We start from the raw sequence: 23593 nt of genomic DNA, 5'->3' as shown, positions 1-23593 counted from the left end.
CTTCTTTCTTACTGTAGGAAGGATTTAGTTAGTTTTCCAAGGAAAAAAAAACTCCGGTTGTCTGATGAATCACTTTGATTTGGTTTCAGCCTGCCTTATTAATGTGATGGTAGGTCCATTGCAAGGAGAGGTTCTCTAAAAATATGAGAGGAAAAACTTAGCAGCCTAGGCCCTAGGGCAGTGGCCTAAATTGCACAGTCAGCGTGGAATGGGAGATAGGTAGAAAATCTTATCTCTTCTTAGCACTTGTTCTAAATTGTGATTGTACTATTAAATGTGTTGGGCTGCAGATTTGTCTTGGCAAATGAAGAGGTGGCAGCCTTTCTCCCATGCTTTGAACTTCAGTATAAACCTGCTGGGTCATCATGTTGTTCTCTTATTTCTCACCCTTGGTGGGACTCCAGACTCTTCTACCAAGCCAGAGTCAGTGAAGAGTGTCAAATGTTAAAAATGTCATCAGCATCTTCAGTTTGTGGGGAAAATAATACTTTAAATTGGATCAGCTGAGGGTATCTTAAATGTCTCATTTATTGTTGAGGACTAGATAAAGATAATGATATGGGGACATAGCAAAATAAAGAGAGTGACAAAGGCAGGTTAGCAATGAAGTTAGATATGAGTGAGTAGTATTGATTTTGATACTTTTGATTTCCTTAACTGTTTGGGGATACAAGTATACCTTACTACAATAAGGTATGCATGAAAATAACATTGGAGCTAAAGAAAGTTTCATGGTGCACATATCCATATAAGTTTTTTTAAAGGAAAAATATAGCAGTAGTTTTTGTTGCCTTCTATTCTGGTCCAACCCTGTCTAGCTTTTCAAAAACTGTCAAGATCAGCAAGACACTTCCATTTAGCTGGGTCAAACTAATATTTTTAAAATAATGGAGAGTATAAAACAGAAAACTACAATAATAGCATTCATAATAATGTGGGGGCACGATTCAAATTCAGTAGCATTTTGTTCCACAACAGAGATCATTAGAAGTAGGTGCTCACATTAGTAATTTGAGCTTAAGCCATACAAGGTGTAATACTCTGTCTGAACTGGCATAAATACTTGAACTGACATAAAAGAGCAACCAGCACAGTTGTTTAACATGGAAGTAATGCAGGACCACTGAACACCCCTTGCTCTGGTGTGGCTGTCACATTTTGCGCCATCTACAATTTCTGACTGTTTTCAAGCCTCCCCCTCCCCCCCCATCCAATAGTGCATTGCAAGTATTGAGTTTGAAATTATTAGCACATGAGTCATGAATTAGGCTGGTCTCCTCCAGGTAGGGACTCTAATCAAGCTGAATATTCACTGCTGTATGAGTCATGTATGAGTCAGTGCTGTTTTCTGGAGGACCCCACTCCAGACTACAAAGGTGCTTCTTAAGAGGCAATACAAGTCCCATCTAAAACAAGTACAGCTCCACTTCTGGAAGTCCACCCCCCCCCCACCCCCAGGATAAAAAACAATGGCATTTTGGTAGTTTTAGTTTATTGTCCCATTTCCAGTACTTTAGAGGAGAGGGAGAGGGGGGGAGAGAGAGGGAAGGAGAGGGAGAGAGAGGGAGGGAGGGAGACACACACACACACACACACACACACACACACACACACAGAGAGAGAGAGAGAGAGAGAGAGAGAGAGAGAGAGAGAGAGAGAGATATCTGAAAATATCCAGTCTTGAATGTCTGGAAACAAAAAGAAAAGAAAAATAAGGAGAAGAGTTAACAGACGAATATAAATATTATGCAGTGTGAGAGAAGAAACGAAGAAAAGAAAATGGCAAGCAATACATTGTAGATCAGCTGAATTTAAGATTAAGAGGTGATATGCAGTCAAAAGTAATAACTGCAGAAATAGAAGTACAGTATTAGAAAAAGTAAAGGATAAGTTGCATGATTCAAGCAAGTGATAAAACTATTGATTTCAAAGCAGGCCCTCTGATTTTTGAAATGGTCCTCTATCCTTCCTCTTTTCTACAGGGCCTATCTTCCTTCACTTCTTCATTCCCCCCCCCTCCCCCCCCCCCCCCGCATTGCCTTGTTCTCTGGCAACAGCTTTAGATTCCATCAGATAATCAGCATGTCTAGACAAAGTGATAGCACTCGGGCAAATGTTCCGTATTTCTTCATCTCGTGTGATGTAACATGGTAAATAAAATAAAACTGTAGCAGAACACAGGTTCCCTCATATTCAATTGTATGATAGACAACTTTTAAAGTAAACATGCAATGTCAAGTCTAAAGCAAGATAATTAAAATATGACACAGTGTCACACCAGTGCACCGAAGAGTAAAAGTTCAGTTCCAGGAGTTGGTTAGTAAACGGCCACACAACGTTGGAGATTAGTGCAGGCCAAGGCCCCTGAAGACTTGGTTTTGCTAGCGGGCCTGGAGAACCCAGAGTGGGATGGAGCCCATCAAAATGGCTATCTCTGGGAATGGGAGGGGGGATGGGGTTATTGTTTTTAATTTTTTAAATTTTCTATTCTGTGTTTTTATTGCTTGTAAGCCGCCTGGAGTCGCTGTGACCAAGTAGGCAGCCATATAAATTTCCTAAAAAAATAAATAAGCATTTTGCATTCCATAATCCCATCGTCGACCTTTTTAAAAGATTTTGCTTACACAGTGAAATGCGTGCATAGCCAGGAGGAAGAGAAGTAAATTTTTCTTAAATTCCTTAGGTATGGAAGACAAATGCTTTTTTTTTTCTGCAGCTACTTTACATTGCAAAAATGTTCAGTTTTTTTCTTCAAAATATAAATATATTGATTTTGCCTTAAACAGGTAAAATGGGATTTAGTCATTAAAAGACCTTGGCTCTGAGTAGCTTTTGGGCTATCACTGGAGGAGAAAAGTCAAGTGATTGGTGAATTCTTAGAGAGCGTATTTAAGGGAGGAAAGGGAGAATGTCTGTGAACCTTGGAGTACTGCCAAAATCTTGAGTCGACAGAAGCATGGATTTTCCAAGGCAGAACAATGCATTGATTGGCTGACATTTTCTGAAAGCCCATTCATACATTCATGTGGAAGGTGGAAAGTTCATAAGCAAACACCCGGTAATGTTTGCCTGTGCAAGCTTCCCTGTGTGTGTATCTTCTAGATATAGCATCAAATAAAACCTTACTGTAGTAATTTAGTTACGGTAATTAGAATATTTTCAAGTAGGGTCTGCTTTGAAAAAAAACTGCCTTGTATAAAAATATGGGGAGGTGCACTTGGAGGTAAGTCTTTATCCTATTCCACCAAATGTATTTCATTCCGGTACAATAGCTAAGAATGTTTCCACTTTTAAATGCAAATTAATATTTGACTTTTTATGTTAACTTTGATATGGATCCAGTGAAATCATACATTGGTCTTGTTCTTGAATATACAGGTAGTCCTCAACTTGTGACCACAGCTGAGCCCCAAAATTCCATGGCTAAGCAAGTCAGTTGTGACGTGAGTTTTTCCCCGTTTTACCACCTTTCTTGTCACAGTTGTTAAGTGAATCACTGCAGTTGTTAAGATAGTAACACGGTTGTTAAGTGAATCCGGCATCCTGATTGACTTTGCTTGTCAGAAGGCCACAAAAGGTGATCACATGACCTTGGGCCATTGCAACCATCATAAATACATGCCAGTTGCCAAAATGTCAGAATTTTGATCCTGTGACCATGGGGATGGTGCAATGGTCACGAATCACCATTTTCAGTGTTGTAAGTTTTGAACGGTCATTAAACGAATGGTTGTATGTCAAGAATTACTTGCACTGTAATTGAAACATGGTTTTTATGTATAGGACACAAATTACTAATAGAACTGGTGGAAGGAAAAAAAAACCCTACAATCCTTATCTTTTCACTATTAAAATATGTTCAGCTTATATTGTAAATGTCAAGCTACATATTAGTTTAAAGGTGTTTTTGAGTTTGACCCAGTTTATTATTTTCATGGCTGCAGCAATTCAAAAGAGTGAGGCTGTCATGACTATGATGTTGCTATTTTGGAGGTGAACCAATATGGAACCTTTTCTTCCCTGAGCCACAACTTCTGAGGATCTGGATTGTTTTGTTCTCCTCTTCCTCCACCTGGTTGGCAGAAAGACCACATTGCAATGCAGTGGAAGGAAAGCATTGTAGATTTTAAATAAATCGAAGCCCCACCCCACTCTAGGGGAAGGTTACTGCAAAATCCCCATTTCCTCCCAATCAGCTGGGACTTGGGAGGCAGATAATAGAAGGGGCGGGTCAGTCAGAATTTTTACTACTAGTTCTCCAAACTACTCAAAATTTCTGCTACTGGTTCTCCAGAACAGGTCAGAACCTGCTGAAACCCACCTCTGGGTTAGAGTGCAGTACTGCAGGCTACTTCAGCTGACTGCTAGCTGCAGTTCGGCGGTTCAAATCTTGCTGGCTCAAGGTTGACTCAGTCTTCCATCCTTCTGAGGTGGGTAAAATGAGGACCCAGATTGTTGGGGTCTGACTGTAAACCGCTTAGAGAGGGCTGTAAAAGCACTATGAAGCGGTATATAAATTTAAGTGCTATTGCTATTGTTATTGAGCAGGTCAGAATCGAATTCCTGGAGTGAGCAGTGAGTTAGCTTGCAGTACTGCATTCTAACCACTGGGCCAAAGGGTTCAGAGTATTATTTAGTTCAATATATGGACTTTCAGGTCCATTTTTAATATCTATGTTTCCTTGGGACTCCAAGGGAAAAGATTTTGTCTGTTGTAATCTCAGAACAGCCTTACATCTTTGAGATATGCTGATCAGATATGCTTTTCTTTCCGGTAGCGTCAGTAGATCTCCCGGAATGAGCTGTGGGTGAGAGAGACTTAATAGCTGCCTTCATCTTGCTTTGAGGAATTGTAGCACAATAAAGGTTTACAATTACTTCTTTCTCAGTAAGCCTGGGATTAAAAAAAAAAAAAAAAAGCCACAAGCAAGAAAGACAGGAAATGAGTGTTTTTTGTGGGACAGTGTTGTAATTGATATTTAATGGGTTTTACTGGAGGATCTGTTTGACCATATATTTTTCTTCCTCCTTCGTCATCGTCTCAGTTCCCATTTTTATAAGCATTCTAATGCGCAGGAACGTCAATTCTGGGCATATGTTCATGTCCCTGGAGCCTTGTTCAGATATTTAGTGGAACATTTTCTAATTCGAAAGATAAACACTTCTGTTGGGCTTGTGGGGCGGAAATTGTTTTTGTCACAGCAGGTGTTGCCCATTAGTTCTACTTGAAGAGAACATCTGAAGCCAGACTTTGAATGGGATGCATAACTGAACCCTTTCCTCACCCGAGTCTCCTCTTTTCTGAAACTGAGTTTCCTCCAGGAAACATTTAGCTGTGCAGTTTTTCATCTTCATTATCTGCCATGCAGAATTGGGATTTCAGCACTTCTCAGGCACATCATTTCTCCTTTCCACAAAGGGCCAAAGAGTTATGGGAAAGCCGATAAACTGAACCAAAGTTTTTGAGCTTTCTGCCCAACCTTTGTACACTGCACTCCAATGATGGTATCAGAACTCCAGAAATATGTGGATGACATGACCATAATGATAAATTTGGAATACGCAGCCATTGCCACAGTGCAATGTTTATCATTCTAGATTGGGCACAGCCAGATGAATGGAATCTGGTTTAGAGGCTGGAATTTTTCTTGATCTGGAAAAAGATATGCTCCATCAGGTTTGTTGCATGAGCTGGTTCTTTAATTTAATCAAGATGGTGACAGTCAGATAGATAGATAGATAGGTAGATAGGTAGATAGATAGATAGATAGATAGATAGATAGATAGATAGATAGATAGATAGCGCTAAAATCTTGTTCCTGATTGCCACGGACCAAAATGGCAAGAGATGCATATGTACAGTTGGGTTCATACAATATATGCATTTCCTCAGTAGTGACTTATATCTTCTCATTGTATTATGATCACTGAATTGAGATAAAGTGTCTCCTTATAATTGCTATTATGGTACAACAATGGCCACATGACTCCAGGAGCTGCTATAAATGATATCACAAATATGACTAATCAATGACTTACTGTGTTCTTTGAATACAGCAGTGTAAGCTGTAAATTGTAATGTATATCTTAATGTGGTATGTCACATAATTGAAACAATAAATTATATTTAAATAAATTATCAGTGATGTATTAATACAGTGTTACTGTATGTCATGCAAAAATTCTCCACCCCAATTCATTCTGTTTGGGCAATACAGTATGGAATTATCAATGCCCAGACTATATCAAATTTTGGCTATATGCTGTTGAAGCACACCGAGGAGTTCCCATGGATGCAAAATGTAACAACAGGCTGATTGGTCCATATTATCAGTTTCATCACACATAAATTCTAGAAGATCTGTACATTTGTTAAATTATGTTTGTGTTTTATTTAAGTTGTTCGTTTTAACTCCTAAAGTCTGAAATAATGTAAATTTGGCAATTTAAGGGAATGCTTGTCTGGTATAACATCTATATTTTCTATATTATTGCATCTATGTTATTACAATCAAAAGAAAGATGTCTATTGAGGATACTGCTGCTGCTAGAGAACCATAATTAGGCATATGGGTATTATTTCCAAATTATGGGCTGCTCTTTCTCCAGAACGAGATAAATCCAGTAAGGATTTTGTGTTGAAATTTTGTGAGTCTATGCCTTTCATTGCATGAATCAGCAGAAGAAACTCTTGGACCATTTTAAAAGTAGGGAAAAAGGAAATGAATAAAATACGGGAAATAAGGAAGGGATCGGAATGGTGTGCTGCTAGTTCCTGATGGGCACAATAAGCTGGTTCCCTTTTGGGAAATAAAAAGGGCGAGTGCTTCCAGATGGAAGGTTCCAAGAACAACATATCAAAGGCATTGTTCAAAAATAATCCATCATTCTCTCCTTAGAAACAGGAGAAAATAAAGTTGGGGAAATGTGATGGGAAAATACGGGAAACTTAAAATTGAAAGAGAATATTGTCTTGACTCCTTGTAAAATTCTCTGCATAGAGCTGGGTGATCGCAAGATGTATATCAAGCATTTAGAGAGAAATCCTCTTATTAAAGAAAATCTCTAGATATAAAATATTGGAAAAATAGGTATAATAGGTAAAAAAAAAGGATGGCAGAACTACACATTCAATCAAGTGTCAATTTATCTAAGCTATTTAGCATTTCCTTCCTTGCATATTCTGTTGAGTTGCAGCACATGCCATTTGGAAAGAAAATGGAAATCTACTGATTAACTTTTCTTCTTATTCATGTGGTTTTCCCCTCCTTTCTTCTGAGCATTATTTTCAGTTTGATAGACTATGGTAGAAAATTGAAAGTCTTTTTGGAGACATTGACTGTTGCTTTATCTGGACAAGGAAAATACTACATCATTGATGTGTCCAGCCAGCCAATCAGAAATTATTTAGGAACTAATCCTATTTTCTTAGTTATCTTGAGTGGAATGATAAAATAACAATCTAGTTTTCACCCAGTTGTAATATTATATGAATGGGGTTACTTAGGAGAGACTTTTCTTGGGGAGGCAAGAGCTGAATTCTGTTTATTTAGGCTGCTTAGTCTGAATTTACCAGATGCTTTAGGGGGCACTGTAATCCCACATCAAAACTAGGACTTTGTCACAAGGTGTCAATAGCCAATTGATAGCACCCAGCTTTGCATTTCTTATGCTCTTTCCCAATGATTTCATGTATATCTTGAAGAGGAAAATAGAGAAATAGGAATGGAACAATTCCAAAAGGAATTCTCCTAATCCCTGATCACTTCAGTGAGTCAGAAGGCTACCATGGTTGATTGTATCAAACGTTGGCGGGAAAACAAGAACTATTAGAATCACAGTTCCTCTGTTGATCTCCAAAGAAATATCCTCAGATGACTAAGGTAATCTCAATCTTGTAGTTCACTTTAAGGTCAATTTAAAATGGGTCATGGCAATCTACCTCTTTCATCTGAGAAACTATAATTCTTTTGATCACCTTACCCAACCATTTAATGTTAAAGACTAGACTATAAGTGTACATTTTCCAAGAGATGCAACACAGTATTTTTTAGAAGTGGTTTAACAATTGCTCCCTTAGTCAAGCCAAGCTGGGCAAGAATCCAGAGGACAAATGGTGGAGCATACCTTTCTAAATAATCTAACCACACCCCTGGGTGTCTCAAATTGAGGTGAGAGGAATTAGTAGCATCTTCATAATTAACTTTGAATTTGTGATGGCATCCAAACTGGCTTAAATACAAGAGGCTTTATCCACCAGGAAAAAAAAAATCATAACTCGCTTCTGGGGATTTTGTAGTCAAATTCAAGAAGGTAGCAAGGTTATGAGTCAGCCCCCCACAACCCAAAAGAATACAGAAGGCTGTGTGTGTGTGTGTTGTATGCAGTATATTTATAAACTGCCTCCTTGCCCCTTTAGTAACAATTTTTACAGTAACATAAGATGGCTAATGAACTTTATGTGTACTCTGTTCTCTTGCTACTTCAGCTTCTGTATTTGCAGACACATAGCTAACTTTCAAGTAAAAGTGTTTTTTTCTGGTGGGGCCTGTATATCAGAGAACCTGGTCTACCCAATTATGGGACGGAGCTTCGCCCCTCAGCCCCAATCCAGGAGCCTTCACAGGCAGTTGCTTTCATGACAAACTATTTTTGTGTTCAATTTATGTTTTACCCATGAAGAAATAAAGGGAGACTAGTATAGATCTATTTCAAGCTATTTAGCTCTCATCAGCTAGCCATACCCTTCTGGAATTTGAACCTGGGCTACTTGCATATTAAGTAGATGTATTACCCTCTAAGCCATGGGGTCTCTTTCAATGGTGGGTTTCAAATTTTTTTACTACCGGTTCTGTGGGTGTGGCTTGGTGGGTGTGGCATGGTTTGGTGGGCTTGGCTTGGTGGGCATGGCAGGGGAAGGATACTGTAAAATCTCCATTCCCTCCCCAATCCAGGGGAAGTTTACTGCAAAATCCCCATTTCCTCCCAATCAGCTGTGACTTGGGAGGCAGAAAATAGATGGGGTGGGGCCAGTCAGAATTTTTATTACCGATTTTCTGAGCTACTCAAAATATCTGCTACCGGTTCCCCAGAACTGGTCAGAACCTGCTGAAACCCACCTCTGGTCTCTTTGCTTTGTCAGCTATACCATGTTTCTTCTGGTGGGGCCGATCTATCAGGGCAACCTGGTCTACTCAATTATGGGACGGAGCATAGTGATTCCGCTTTCTTTCAACTAGGTTGGAAGAAACCTAGCACTAGTAGCTTTAATGATGACAATACAACTACAAAAAAATTTCATTCATTGTCCAACAACCCATCTACCAGAGAGAATGAATGCTAGTTCTTGTTTTACTACAATTAAACCAGAAGCTATGTAAGCACCCCTCTACAACACTGGAGAGTGGGTGCTGCCTGAACATGCCTATGAGTATAAGCAATTTTAACTGGCTTGGCAGGAGCCATTGCAGGCTCATGAGACCTAACTGGGGTCAGTGCCAGAAGCAGCAGGTGATCCGTAAGAAAACATACTATTTTGAACTGCACTGCAGTATAAAATCAGAATGCTTTAGGGTAAGAACCCATCAGTAGCTCACATGTTTAAGAGATTTAACTATAATTCTTTTTTTGTATACGGTTGCACAATTTTATATGATTGTGGTATGGCATTGCTCAATTGGCCAGGTGCAAGATTCTGAAGATTGCTCAATTCTTCCCAGACGTATCAGGGTTGAAATAGATACTTTGTTTTAACACATCCTTTATTAGGTTCTGGTAGAGCCAGAATAGGAAAGCAAAATGGATCTGCTTTTTTGGCTATTCGTTTGATGGAGTCCAGAATATCATAAATGAAGACAATGCGAGTTAAAGCAAATTGTGGCAAGCCACAAGAATACTTAGTTTATTGTCCAAGTAGATGACCTGCAAAAAAGACAAGGTAGAAAAGGCCAGATTCCAAATATTTTTATGATCTATTGGTATCACTGATATTCATAACAGTGTGTTAAGGCTAATGAATGCAATACTTTCTTGTTTCTTCTTCTTCTGCTATTTTAAATATTAATCTTGTAGAGGTGTTCTAAGTTTCCAGGGGGTGCCTAACTTTGAAAATGTCTTGACCAAAGTGTCTCTTTGAAGCTGCATAATAAGAGAACATTAATCTGTGTCTAAAGACAGAGTTGCCATACCATTTTGCTTTGTGCCTTTCAAAATGACATTTCCAGTATGTTTAGCAATGCATGTATGAAAGCTACTTCCAGTCATTCCAATGTGTGTTTAGAAATGCTAGAAATGACTTTTACTCCTGCTGACATTCTGCCACAAGACAGATTGGAAAAACAGAAAATCAAGTAGCCAAGAAGAAATTCTGCTTCTGGTTTTACATTATCTTGTCTCCATCAGATCAAATGTTCCCTGAAGTCTCCTAAACATTGGGATTACAACTTCCACCATTCCTATTTAAGAGAATTGATCGGGGCGGGTTCAAAACCTGTCTCTACCAGTTTGCTCGTGGGTGCGCACTCGCAGTACTTCTGCACACGTACAGAAGTGTTTGGGCAGGTGGGCGGAGCCTCCCGCCGCTGCTACTGGTTCGCCCGATCCGGGACAAACTGGTAGCAACCCACCACTGGAACTGATGTACAGTATAAGGTAATAACATTATAAGGAAATTCTCTCAACATTTGTGGCATTATAGCCCCAATATAGTGACAGGACAATATTATGGGAAATAATGGCTCTTGAGTGGGTGAGAAGTAATCACCAGCTTAGAAACTTTATATGCAACTACTGAGCTAATAACTACTGGTTATTAGTCTGAGAAATGAATTATCGTTTCTTATAGTTGTTTTCACTAGCCAGTGGCCTCTGGAGTATAGAAAGAAAACTTTTGAACAGTTTGATGAATTTAGTTTGTTTAGTATACATTTTAATTCTTATTTTCCTTTTAATTTTATATCACAAAGTTATCTTGATATAGATAGCTCAAGATAAATACTAATTTTTTTAATGTACAAAAAAGGTATCCAGGACATATTGAGAAAGATGAGTAACAGTCAAGCAGCCCTATCTCCTTTTAAGAAAAAGAAGAAAATGAACTACAGACACATTTTGCCTTTCCCTTTAGTAAAAATGAGGTAATTGTATTACCAAACATTCTGGGCAAGTCCAAGGCTTACATTCTCAAGTCCTCTCCTGCATAAACGCACAGCAGAAAACTTCTGGAAATCAGGAGGGTAGCTGCCTGCCTGTTTATTTTTCCTTGAAGAAAACAATTGACTCTTCAGAACTCGTTCTTCAAATGACTGGAAACAGATGGCTTTAGAGATGCTTCCCAGTCTCAAATCCTCAAGATAGTTATGAATTCCTGGGAGCTTATGTTATTGCTTGCTTGCCTAGAGCATTAAGGTAGGAGAAAACTTGAAAATAAAAAAGCGCCAAAGGGCATTCTCTCTTCTGGGCAAAGTAGCTATTAGAGCATCCTCAGGTTTCAAACTGCACTGACAAGAAAAATCTCTCTCAAAATTTGTGGAAGATGTTTTCCTCCCCAGCCTGGTAGATTATATCTACCATCACTCTCAGCCCCTTTAGAGGAGGCTGGTCACCATAGCCGTGTCTCTCTCTGTGTGTCTTTGAGTCAGTTGTGATTCCTGGTGACTGTCTGGATCAATTCCTCCAGTTTTCTTTGCAAGGTTTTTCACAAGTGGTTTGTCATGACCTCCTTCTTAGGGCTAGCTGAGTGCCTCAGGTAGAACCAGAACTCTCAGTCTCCTGTTTCTAGCCTGGTAACCATTACATGAAATTGCCATAGGTAGGTTCTCCTTCTTTTTGTCATATCCATCATCAGATGTTGGCGATCATGTTGGCAATCCTATTTTTATCAACAGCCACAAGTTGAGTTTTGTCCAAACCAGTCCCTTAGATTTTGAAGCCACCTCGTTTGCCTTCAATCTTTCCTTGGAGGAGTGAAGTATGCCGTATTTTTCTGGGTGTCGCATCACATGTCCAAAATATTCTAACTTTTGTTTTTTTATGGTTTTGATGATTTCCCTTGACTTTCCCAGGTGTCTTATCACCTCCTCATTTCTGATTTTGTTAGTTTATTATGAGTTATGGGTAAGGCGTTTTAAATTGGGGAGCCATTTTGGATTTAATTTTGTTTTAAATGTATTTTAATGTTTATATTGTATGTTTTTTAATCTTGGCTGTTCACCATCCCGAGTCCTTTGGGAGAGGGGGTGATATAAAAATTTAATAAATAAATAAATAAATAAAATACTCTGTAGAGCAGGATAGGAAAAATGTAGCATCTGACAAGCCTGATTTTCAGTCTTAGGCTTATGTCGTGACTGCAGAAGACTTTTTTCATTTTGAAGAATCCTGTTCAAGCTTTCTTTATCCTTGTTTTTACTTCAGTGGTTATGCTCCATTTGAAGCCAGAGCCCTTGTTTTCAACATATAGAGAGGGAGAGCTGCAAGAAATTACATATCACTGAATTCATAAATTGTGTTTCTTAGATCCTTTAATATAGTTAATTTTCAATCCCTTCTAGTCATTATGCATAAAAGAATTCTTTTGGACGAGGGACTGTAAAGGGAAGCTATTATTAATTTTTAAAGTCTTCTCTGAAATATTTACCATTTTTGTTCCCCAGAGCTTTGAAGATGACATGATCACTTTTGCTTCATTCCACCTGCTAATGCTGAGAAAAGGAAGTAAAATTTCTGCAGTGACCTCTCCTAAAAACTGCCTCTTGTCTATCAGCAACCAAAACCTTTTACTCTTTTTCCATGCTAGAAGGAACTGAAATAAATGTGCATCCCTCCTCCCTTTTTCATGTTTCATTTCTTTAGCTACCAGAGTGTTTCTTAAGAGAAGGAGCAAGGAGCTGAAAAACTGCCAAGCTACCTTTTGTGTTTTAGTTTGGGTCTAGCCAAACTGGATAAGGCAAGAGGTTCCACAAATGGGGGGAAAAACCCATCCAGTGCAGTGTTGCAGTGTTGTAAAAAATACACCAATGTTGCAGCAATTGCAAATCCCCTGGAGCTGAGACAGAAATAAAATTGTTTAGCTGCTGAAAAGAGAGAAAATCATGGTGTTGTAGAGTAGTTGACAAGAATGGTGTATGTTGTAACAATTAGATTTTTCTTCTATCCCATCTACTCTTTTACCTCATGATAGAGGTCATTACTTTTTTTAATGATTCCAGGAACAGGTAGTTGTCATAATTCCTCTAAGTATTTAGATACAAGTGGGGAAAAATACCTCTTTCATATTGAATTATATTCGCTGAAGCTGATTGAGTTGTATCTCATTCTCTAAAACATGGCTTCCATAAGTCCCTGAATGACAGAATATTAAAACTGAAGGATGGAAAAATAGTTTGTGACACGGTTCAGCATAGTTCAGCACCATCTGGCAGTAATTTAGATCAGAGGTAACAGAAGCAGGATGGGAATCAGCAAGAGGAGTCACCAGTTTCTTTCTTTCTTTTTTTCTATCTATCTATCTATCTATCTATCTATCTATCTATCTATCTATCTATCTATCTCCCTCTTGTCTATACAGTGAAAGTGTAGATCATACTTCTTCTATAATTTCTCCTCCCCAACAATAGCCCTGTGCGATTGGGTGGGCTGGGCTGAATGAGAACGATTGGCTCCCAATTACCCAGCCAGTTTCTTTGACTGATGGTCCTAATCCACTCTAAAACACAAGCTGTTGTGAAGCCTCAGAGCCATTAAACATAGGATTTATGTTCTTTAATCTAGCACAGCTTTTTTTAAAGCTTTGAAGTGTAGACAAGGTTGGAGATTTATTACCTGGATTTGCTGATCTTCTTTTATAAGATTGTGAGTCTTTTCCAACCCTATATCTAATATTTCATTTAATAATAGCCTTGAGACTTCCTAAGAAGCACATTTCCAGGAAAATGTTACCCTTCATAGGAGTTGAATACCATTCCGTCTTTACCATCTTCACCTTTGACTTTATCTTCCCCTGTTGAACATACCAGAAGGTTACATGTAAGCACACTCTTTGGCATGGTCTCCACTGCACATATATCTTTTAGCAAGGAGGGATATCCATCTGATAAAGAAGCACCAAAATACAGGAAGCATTGTTGGCTTGAAATTTAATTCTTCACAGTGTTTCAAACTATAGTTCAAAAAAGGGAGTTTTTAAAAAATTAGAAAGCGATACTGTTGAGGAGAATACTTATTCATTAATTTATTTCATTGACAGTTTCTATACTTCCCTCTCAAAATGACTTTGGGTAGTGCAGAAATATTAACATAAGGTAACATCAAATATACAATTTCTCTGAATACTGTATAGTTTTACTGCTTTATGTAAATCTGGATCAGCAGATTCTTGTTCTTAAGGGTTGTTGGTTTACCCCAAATTGAATTCATCTGAGGTGCCCGGCTTAGGGCCCGGTTATTTACGAGACCACCTTCTGCCATCGATAACCTCCCACCGGCCAATACGCTCCCACAGAGAGGGTCTCCTCAGGGTGCAGTCGGTCAGGCAATGTCGGCTGGTGACCCCCAAGGGAAGAGCCTTCTCTGTGGGGGCACCCGCCCTCTGGAATGAGCTACCCCCAGGGATACGACTGATCCCGGACCTCTGTACCTTTCGCCGGGCTCTGAAGACTTTTTTATTTCAGCAAGCTGGGCTGGTTTAAAATTTTTAATTGGTTAATTTTATGGGTAAGGGGTTTTAAATTGGGGGAAGCCAAAATAGATTTAATTATGTTTTAAAGTATTTTAATGTTTATATTGTATGTTTTTTAATCCTGGCTGTTCACCGCCCTGAGTCCTTCGGGAGAGGGGCGGTATAAAAATTTAATAAATGAATGAAATGAAATGAAATGAAATGCCAAATTTGTGCACATTGGGAAAATGTTTTCACTTGAATGAAAGTAAGATAATAAATATCCAAAGTGTCACCCAGGCAGATGTGGTAAAAAAAATATATCTTTGAATTTATGTCTTGATTCTTGCTCATATGCCAAAATGAAGTTGAAATTATTTGTCAGTGAGAAAGGGATCTTTGCTATCTTCTTACATGTCCAGCAGGTCCTTTAAAACTACAACAACACAAATCTTACTTAAGAATAAATATTCATATATTTCTTGAAGATTAGCTAAAGATCATGGGGTATGTTTGTTCTAGTTTGTGGATTAAATGCCCAATTTATGCCAAGGGGGAGCAGGAAGAATACTTGGCGTAAACTGGGCATTTAATCCACAAACTAGAACAAATATAGTAAAATGATTTCAGAGTAGGTTTATGCTTCTGTCTTCGTGCTCATAAACAGGATTCACACTTTATTCTGACAAATTCATGCTTGTTATGGACTCCGCCTTAGGTCTGAGTTAAGAATCAGCACACAACAATGCCGTCATTGCCCCTTGTTCGCTCTCCCCTTTTCTTTAAAAAAAAAAAAAAGGTTATATTGGTTATTTTTCAGTCCTTGGGAGCAAATGATGATTTTAGGAAAAGTTACATATTTTGGAGAAAGGATTAACAATTTTGTATTCAAGTTCTTAAGAGTATCTTTAAGGATACTCTTTTGACCTAAGAATTACTTTAGTCGGTTTACATGTCGGTTTGCTTTATAACTTAATTTCTTATCAATTCTGTTTGTTTCTGTTCATCTGATCTTCCTCCTAAAAAAGCCAGCTTTGACATAGGCATCTGTCATATGTCCTTACTTATCAGTAAAAAACAAAAGCAAAGCATCTATTCTGTTTGCCTGCTCTTTCCCTATCCTCCATTAGAATACCTGTAATGCTTCTTGGCTGGTTTCCTATTCCAAATATAGATTTTTGTTTTTCTTTGTCCTAATGTGCTGTGCCTATAGCTATCCTGGGGTGGGGTGGGGAGAGGCAGGCAAGGGAGGGAGTGACAAACTATGTTTTAAGACTTAATGACATAAATCCTCTGGCTTATGTACTTGGGTCCAATACTGGGACCCAACCCAAGTACCAAGGAGTAGGGTTTGCATTGTGACTTCACCATGCCTATTGCCATTTGTTTGTCCCTGAGGCTAGCTCTGGAACGGATGCCTTTGCTCTGGGCAAAGTCTTTGTTCATCTTTTATTGACTCCTTGCAGTTTGTACTGTGCATGTGCAAATAAGGTATCCTTCTGATCTATGCAATAAGGAATTGCATAAAAACCACAATTTTATGAATGGCCAGAATGGAATTTAACTAAGAAGATCTACTGCCTATAGCAAATAGAGTTGTAAAATAAATATGCTATGGTTCTCTTTAAGACAAAATTATGCTATCTATTAATGTGATTCCATCTCAACAATGTAGATGGTGTATATGTGTGGCGTGCGTGTACGCGCACACACACAATACACATGCAAATATACATACGTACATATTATGTGTATATGTATATGTGCATGTGTATGTTTATATATATTCCTAAAATGCTCTAGTCTTAGGATGCTTAGAAATTTAAAGCTTTAAACCCTTGGAAACTCTCCAGTGTTAAGAGGATGGAGGAGGTAGAAAGACCAAAAAAAAAGCATAGAAATGAACTGGGCAGTGGTGGGTTGCCCCCAGTTCGCACCGGTTCTATAGAACTGGTAGTAAAACCGGCGGGAGGCTCCGCCCACTGACCCCGACATCACCGAAACGCTTTTGCGCATGCGCAGCCCCGCTGCGAACTGGTAGTAAAGGTAAGTAGAACCCATCCCTGGAACTGGGGCATATAGTTGCAAATGAAACAAAAGAGTTTGTTTTAGGATTAATGTCTGTCTGCCAGAGAGTTAAACACATTCCTGATGTGAAAGCAGAATAAAGTTAAATAGTTAACTATCTTTGAGGCTTGATGTTGTAAACTATGTTCCATATAAAGGATGATCGGGTTGTTATATTTTATCTCCTCAGCTTGCAATCTTTCCCTTTTTTTAAAAGTCATTTCATGGTTTATGGCATGATATAAATTGATAGCATTATCTGACAGTCTTGAAAATGACCTAAGTGCTTTTTTTGTTTTCTTTCAAACCTCATGTCATGAATTATTGAGACTAACATGATGTCCTTGATGTAAACATGGACTTTTGAACTGGACTGTGTACAGAAATTCATTATGTTTGTACTGCTAAGCAGGGATGGTGGTGAGAAAAATAAAAGGCTGGCTGGGGCCCAAAGAGTTGGAAAAGCAACATGTGTCAGATGTACCTGTTGATAAACACTGCTTTGAATACCAGCTTGGAATGCCTGGGTGCTCTTTGGAATAAGGCAAGAGCCAGCACATTCAGATATGCTTGGTGTAGCTCCCATTCCTACTTGCCAAATATGCTTCAGCGAAATCTTTTTCAAAGGCATGACTAATAGTCATTTAATGGGCCACATGAGTCATAGTTCAAAATATTCAGAGCAGGGTAACTATATACCTTCTTTGGCTTTAGTAGGTGACTCTCCACCAACAGCCTATGCATGTATGTTGTATTACCCAGGCATTGGAAGAGGATTTAAAACTTTTCTGCATACTGTCTACTGAGGGTGATAATATGCACAATCAGATCAGATTGGTCTTACAGAAACCTCTTCTGCGCATGGACCACCCTGTTATCTGGATCAAGGCCCCATATAAGCATTGATACACTAGTGGTTCTAAGCAGGGGTGGGTTCTACTTACCTTTACTACCGGTTTGCAACGGGGCTGCGCGCATTTTGATGATGTTGGGGTCGGTGGGCGGAGCCTCCCACCGGTTTTACTACTGGTCCCATAGAACCGGTGCGAACCGGGGGGCAACCCACCACTGGTTCTAAGCCATCTTTGTGATATTATGCTCAACTGAGGCATGCTTTTTTCCCCCCCCTACAGATGTTACTGTATTGTATTTAATGTCTACAGCTGAATACAGCTGAATTTCTTCTACTCCCTGCTTTATGTGATGATCATCAACATTATTAAGGGCATCTACTAGTCCTGAAACACAAAGCTATCAGTAGATGTTCTTAGACACAGTGTCTTGGAATATAGTTTAATGAGGGAAAGGATATTTTGGGGAAAAGGAAACCACCAAAGATCCATTAGAACAAACAATGTTTTCTTTACAGGGTCCCAGAATCAGCTTTTAGTTTCTACAGGTAGAAAGGCCTTTTCTGAAATTCTTCAAAGATCTGCTGACAATGTAACAATGCGCTCGATGGACAATATGCTTTGACAGTTTAGAAGATGCTTTTCCAACTGTCTGTAATTTATATTGCTGAGCAATCATTCACTGAAAGTTAGAGGTGCTTATACTTTAACCCCCATGAGTAATTTTAAATGTAACAGAAGGGAGAAATAATTAAATATTTTTAATTATTTAGCAACACAAATTACATTTAATGAAAAGCGGCTGTTTCTTGGGCTGCATATTTGTTTGCTCTAGCTCCGTGTTTTGAGGTACAGTGCCTACCCAAATTTTGTTAAAATGAAAAAATAGTTAAATTGTTAAATTTAAAAATAAAATTGTTAAAATAGATTATGTAGAAGACCAGAGAACAAGCAACCCTACACTGTCCTGTTTGTGTCTTCACAGCTGTTTGGAATGAGAAGGCCAACAATTTTAGAAATGTGTGTAAGTGTGCTTGCGTGCACATGTGCATGTTACATTATTGGACTAGGCACAATGATAAACACTGGGCAACCTAATCCACACATCCCACCATCCTGCTTTATGCATTTTAAAAGGCATATAGGTGCCTAAAACCTCTGGGAATGTAAGAGGAGGGGTCAAAATATTACTCAGCTTTGTATTTTTATTCTTCAACTTTAGTTATGTCCTTTCTTACTTCATGGTGATATACTCAGGCTCTCCCTGCCAGCCTGGTTATAATGGTGACCAATTTTTGCCAGTGGTTTGTCAGAAATTTGATTGAATGATTATAAGCCATCAGGTTGATGTCAACTCTTTGCAACCATATAGATAACATAACAATCTGTCCCTAACCTAGTCTTGCAAGTCTTCTAATGATACACTCATTACCAGCATAACTGAGCCCATTGACCTTATTGCTGATCATCCCCATCTTCTCTTCCCTTCCCTTCCCCCATTCCCAGCATTGTAGCCTTTTCCAGAGAGCTATCTTTTCACATAATATATTTAAAAGTAGGTTATTTGAGTCCAAAAATGTCTGAGGAAGGTTATACAAAACTGAACAGTCTGAATTTTTCATTTCCATTGAGAATGGGATTTGAGATCCAAAATATTTTTGATATTGAGCTTGAGGCCCTGGATGTGTGATCGAATCCATATATATATTAGTGATAATTGTTATTGGTTCATTATTTTTTCTTTTAATATCCGCATATGTTATTTATTACTTACTATCATTTGTTTTTATCTTATTTTAATAATTGTTAGCTACCCAGAATAATATATTTGAAGTAGACAGTTACATAAATTGAATGAATAATGAATATTTTTTTAAAAAAATATTGAATACTATAACTCTTTTATCACTCAATAGTATTTTGTGTTTGTACAGTAGCCTCGATAAGTTGAGAAAATGCCTAGGCTAACAACATCAAGCACGGTGTCAAGAGTAAGGTTATAAGTGAATACATCACGAGAGTGAAGAACATCTTAAATTCCAAGCGCAGTGATGGAAATACCACTAAGGCAATTAACGCCTAGGCAGTTCTAGTCATTAAATACAAAGTTGGAAGAGTGGACTGGTTTCAAGTAGAACAGAAGTCCTGAATAGGAAGATCAGAAAAATAATGATAATGAATTATGCCTTTCATCCACATAGTGATGTTGACAGACTCTACTTGCCAAGGAACACAGGTAGGCATGGAATGTACATCAGATATTTGAAGAAGACAAAAGGGCATTGGAATAATATCTGAAGGGCAGTGAAGAAGTATACCAGGAAGATTTACTGAGTACTGGACAGACTAAACTAGCCTACAGTACAGTCCAAATGAAGAAAAGAAAAAAGACATGGCAAGGAAAAGCATTACATGGTTAGTACATAAAAAAAAAAAAGCAAGTAAAGCAACAAAACAAAACCAGGCATTAGCTTAAAGCAGGAAAATTGAAGAAATAATAGAAGAACTCATTCTGGCTGTACAACATCAAGCCTTAACAAATGCACACAAAAGAAAATTTAAGTATATTTAATGTATTTCAAAACAGAGACTTTCTTCCTTACAATTTAGTAATTGCGTCAAGGCCCAAATAATCTTACTCCTTATATTTTCCCCAACGTCTTCAGGAATAGCTCAAAACCTTAAATAAAATGTTTCTCATGCTGTTCCATTAGGGTAATGCTATCCAGTTTATTTTCCTATTGTCTTTATTTTATATTAAGATATTTTTTTAAAAAAATTCTATATCTATATATACTGTGTTTCCCCAAAAATAAGTGTTTTCCCGAAAATAAGACCCTGTCTTATTTTCTTGAACCCTGAAATAAGCGCTTGGCCATATTGCCATGCGCTCAAAAACCCAATTGGGCTTATTATCGGGGGATGTCTTATTTTGGGGAAAATGGTACTTATTATTATTATTATTATTATTATTATTATTATTATTATTATTAATTATTATTATTATTTAATAATAGAACAAATATAGAACAAATGGATAAAAATCCAGTACTGAGAGGAGAGCAACAGACAGCAAATGCCATCTTTGAAAAGAACTTGAAGAAATAGTAGACTACCTAGTTAACTGCTGCAAGAAGATCATACCAACTGACTACAAACAACAGCATGACTAAGTAGCAACAATAGTACACTAGAATATCGGCAAGAAATACCACTTGCCTGCAAGCAAGAACTGGTGGGACAACAAGATAGATAAAATTATAGAAAATGAAAAAGCTAAATTGCTGTGGGACTTTAGAATTCAAACAGACACACACCTGCTACATAACATCTGGACTTAACAAGTGTTGATAAAAAAGACAAAAAAAATTGTATAGTGAATTCTGCAGTACCTGGAGACAGCAGAATAGAAGAGAGAGACCTGGAGAAAATCATATATTACGAAGACCTGCAAATAGAAGTAGAATATCGATGTCAAAAAAAAGCAAAGCTAGAACCAATAATAATAGGCAATTTGGGTGTAATCCAGTGGTGAAATCTAAAATTTGTTACTACCGGTTCTGTGGGCATGGCTTGGTGGGCGGAGGGGGGGGTAATATGACTGGGTGGACATGGCCAATTTTTTTTTTTTACTTTTAAAATCATTTTTTCTACAACCTCTTCAGTGAAGACGTTGTAAAAAAATGCTTTCAAAAGGCTCTGATGATCCCAGCTGAGTTGCCTGATCATCAGAGTGTTTTTTAAAAACCCTCTGCTGATCAGGCAACTCAGCTTGGATCGTCAGAGCTTGGATCGTCAGAGGCATTTAAATGAAAAAAACTTTTTTCTTTTAAATGGTTCTGACGATCCCAGCTGAGTTGCCTGATCGGCAAAGGGTTTTTAAAAAACCTTCTGATGATCAGGCAACTCAACTGGGATCATCAGAGCCATTTAAAAGAAAAAAAGCCTCTGATCGCGCAGCTCAACTGGGCATGTGGGGGCAGGAATTTTTGCTACCGATTCTCCGAACCACCCACCTCCATCACTATCCGGTCCGAACCGGGAGCATTTCACCCCTGGTGTAATCCCAAAACTTCTACAGTAGAGTGTCAGTTGAACACCATCAACACTGACAAAATCACCATTGGCCAATTGCAAAAGACAGTTTTACTTGGAAGAGCTTACATCCTACGGCAACACCTTTAATACCCTCAAACAATATATGCGCGACAGCTCCCACTGTTCCTGGATGAAACCGTCTATCTAGATCCGTGCCAGTCCGGCTTCAGGCCTGGGTACAGCACGGAGACGGCATTGGTCGCATTGGTGGATGATCTCTGGAGGGCTCGGGACAGGGGTTGTTCCTCTGTTCTGGTCCTGTTAGACCTCTCAGCGGCTTTTGATACCATCGACCATGGTATCATGCTGCGCCGGCTGGAGGGACTGGGGGTGGGAGGCACCGTGTTGCGGTGGTTCTCCTCCTATCTCTCTGACCGGTCGCAGTCTGTGTTGGCAGGGGGGCAGAGGTCGACCTCGAGGCGCCTTGCTTGCGGGGTGCCGCAAGGGTCGGTCCTCTCGCCGCTCCTGTTCAACATTTATGTGAAGCCGCTGGGTGAGATCATCCGTGGTTTTGGGGTGCGATGCCATCTGTACGCTGATGACACTCAGCTGTACATTTCCACCCCAGACCACCCCAATGATGCCCTCGAAGTGATGTCCCAGTGTCTGGAGGCTGTGCGGGTCTGGATGGGGAGGAACAGGCTTCGGCTTAACCCTTCCAAGACCGAGTGGCTGTGGATGCCGGCGTCCCGGTATAGCCAGCTGGTGCCATCGCTGGCTATTGGGGGTGAGTCACTGACCCCCACAGAGGGGGCTCGCAACTTGGGCGTCCTCCTGGACACACGGCTGTCTTTAGAAGAGCATATGACGGCCGTGGCCAGGGGGGCTTTTTATCAGGTTCGCCTGATACGCCAGTTGCGCCCCTTTCTGGATCGGGACTTCTTGTGCACAGTCACTCATGCCTTGGTTACGTCACGCCTGGACTACTGTAACGCTCTCTACATGGGGCTCCCCCTGAGGAGCACCTGGAGGCTCCAGCTGGTGCAGAATGCGGCCGCGCGGGTGATTATGGGAGCGATGTGGCGCTCCCACGTAACACCTCTCCTGCGTGAGCTGCATTGGCTCCCGGTGGTCTTCCGGGTGCGCTTTAAGGTGTTGGTTCTCATCTTTAAAGCGCTCCATGGCTTAGGGCCAGGGTATTTGCGAGACCGCCTGCTGCTACCGATAACCTCCCACCGGCCAATACGCTCTCACAGAGAGGGCCTCCTCGGGGTGCCGTCGGTCAGGCAATGTCGGCTGGCGGCCCCCAGGGGGCGAGCCTTCTCTGTGGGGGCACCCGCCCTGTGGAATGAGCTGCCTCCTGGAATACGATTGATCCCGGACCTCCAGACCTTCCGTAAAGCCCTGAAGACGTTTTTATTTCATCAAGCCGGCCTAGCCTAAATGGTTTTTTAAATTGGGATTTTAAATTTTATGGATTTGGGGTTTTAAATTTGGGTAGCCAATGATTTAATTCTTTTAATTATCTTAACTTTTGCATTTGTATGTTTTTTAATTTTGGCTGTTCACCACCCTGAGTCCCTTCTGGGAGAAGGGCGGTATACAAATTAAATTAATAAAATAAATAAATAAATATACCTATCCCAGGTCCTTGAGAATGACTTAATAAGTGGATAAAAGTACCAAATCCAGTCTATACGTCTGGCTGACTGTGTGACTAACATAATAACTGATTAACTTTACATGCTGCCTGACTCTCGATGACTAGGAGGCTCACAAAAATCAAACAAGGAAATTACTGTACAATAAAAATCAACAAAACATTAAAAATAAAGATAAAAATGGCAATGAAGCGAGGGTCTGGATGAGGCAGGTCTTCATGCATGGCTTTTCTAAACCACAACAAGGTGTGGGCCAGTGGTGGGTTGCTCCCGGTTTTGTCCGGTTCTTGCAAACCGGCAGTAAAACTGGTGGGAGGCTC

The sequence above is a fragment of the Pituophis catenifer genome, unplaced genomic scaffold (assembly GCF_029215685.1).
Source record: "Pituophis catenifer annectens isolate HBS135680 unplaced genomic scaffold, rPitCat1.0.hap2 SCAF_2, whole genome shotgun sequence".
Lineage (NCBI taxonomy): Eukaryota > Metazoa > Chordata > Lepidosauria > Squamata > Colubridae > Pituophis > Pituophis catenifer.
This window is presented reverse-complemented; position numbering follows the sequence as displayed.